Source organism: Gavialis gangeticus, unplaced genomic scaffold, assembly GCF_001723915.1.
Source record: "Gavialis gangeticus isolate Ggan-Ray unplaced genomic scaffold, GavGan_comp1, whole genome shotgun sequence".
In the NCBI taxonomy this organism is placed as follows: Eukaryota; Metazoa; Chordata; order Crocodylia; family Gavialidae; genus Gavialis; species Gavialis gangeticus.
This window is the reverse complement of record NW_017728997.1, coordinates 10,259,423-10,261,589: the sequence shown is the minus strand read 5'-3', so window position 1 is coordinate 10,261,589 and position 2,167 is coordinate 10,259,423.

Below are 2,167 nucleotides of genomic sequence, written 5' to 3'. Positions count from 1 at the left end.
TGCCAGAATGCAGTGAGAAAAGCTGTCAGGAAGGCAATCCCCTGCCCAAGGGAGCTGTAACACAAACCAGCCTGTTCTTCAGTCGTCCCCTTCCCCCATCACGGCTTTCAATTTCAAGTCCTTTTTCCCCAAAGCCCGAATTAATGATGGGGATAGAGGCTGGAAATTAATACAACATTTCTAAAGGCACTCTTCTTAAAAGGCACGCTGCTGTGTAGTCCTATGCAGGCCCACTGCACAGGACTGGCTTTTTAAAGAAAGGAATGTCCTGGATTACGAAGTAATTACCTCTTTAAAACATGCCAAAGCACTTCAAATTTTCCAAACACGTATGCCACGCAATATTCAGTGCTGCAAGGTCTTTAGTAGCTTTAAAACCACGATGCCCAAGAAAAACTTCAAGCCAAAAGGCTACAGAGATTTAATACAATACAACCTATACCTGTAAAACCATGATTTAAATAGGAAAACTGGCCATCGTGGCTGAAGAAATATAGAAAAGAAGCCGCAATGATTCTTTCAGTCTTCTAAAAATTACTTTATCAACACTACCTATGAATCTATGAATCTACCAGGTATAGAATTTGACCTTTTTTTTTTTTTTTTATAACATTGGGGCTTTCCCAACATCTATAATGTATTACTAAGTTTAAATGATGGCTTTCTGAATTTTTAGCATCAATGAACAAACTTTTATCTGTCAATAAATGTATAACATTATTCCGGACTTCCCCACACAATACCTGCCAATGTACTTCAAACCTTGGACCCAGAGAGACCAGGGATCACTTCTTACCGTCTGCCAACAGCCAAGAGCCTAAAAAGTCAGTGCTGTGAAACAGGGCTGACATGGCCTATGAATCTATTAACGGTGGTGTCTGGCAGAAGTGTCAGCTGGCTCTTCCACCTGGGAACCATTCTTGGACAAGACATGCTTAATGTTACACAATAACTCCCCTTAGGAGAAGTATAGATGTCACATAACCACACTTTCACTTCCAGCATAGACTACTAAGTCACTACAGACACACCAGCTTCAAATCCTGTATACTCTTTGACTCCAACGTCTGTGAAATAAGCATGCACAGATGAATCTGCGCTATAATGCTACAAGGCATCCCGGGAAGTGCTGGCATATCACTGTAAAGCTTTATTATGTTCACAAAAGACTGGAACACTGTACACATATAGATAAGCAAAGGAGTGTGGCCAATCACTCTTTGCCAAGTGCTCAAGTCCAAAAGGGAGGCAAACGGGACAAGTCTTCTTTATTCAAAGACAGATGCACTAAATATGCTCTCTTATTGCAGACCCTCTCTCTCGGGGTTTTCCTAGAAAACCAAATAAGAAGTCAGCTATAAATAAGACATCAGCTTTACATTCAATTATAAACAGTGCAAAGTTTTAAGGTGTTTAAATTCTACAGCAAGCTAAAACATTTTAGAAAATGAACAATGGTAGGATTGCCTTTAATATGAAAACAAAGCTGTTCTTGGGCAAACAGAAAAGTAGCTTTATAAACAAAGTTCCAATGAATAGTACAAATCCAATTTATGACACTCCTGTCAGCACAATTTGTGAGGGAATTAAGTTTATCAAAGCTTTTTTTTTTACAAGGAAAAAAATGACCACTCCAGAAAGTAGTTGGCCTCTTTAAAATCCATGACAAAGAATATTTATAATTATCTATAGCACCAGAAGCAGACACACAGAGTACACAGGCATGCATTTTCAAATTCACACCAACATCCTTAAGTGCTAGCTATCAACATAGCTGCTGTTGAGACCATAAGAAATGCAACTACGCAAAATGCTCAGTGCATTTGACAATCTCTTCACCCTCTCCCTCCAGCCTACTTAGGAAGCCTTACAAGAGACCTTTTTTCCTTCCTTAGGCTCATAATACTAAATTATCCGCACGTACCTAACAGCAGAGTAGAAAGTGATTACCTTTAAAAACAAAGCTAGCATCAGAAAGAGTGATCCTGTGCCACCGAAAGGCAGCAACACATACATAAACATTGGCATTTTGTAGCTCTACGAAGTAAAATCCTGGTTTATGAATAAGGGATGTATTTGGTAGCCGTGTTGGTCTGAGACAAAAAGAAATGCAAAAATCTAGAACTCTTGGTTCAAAAATGATACCTTTTATTAGACTAACTGAGAA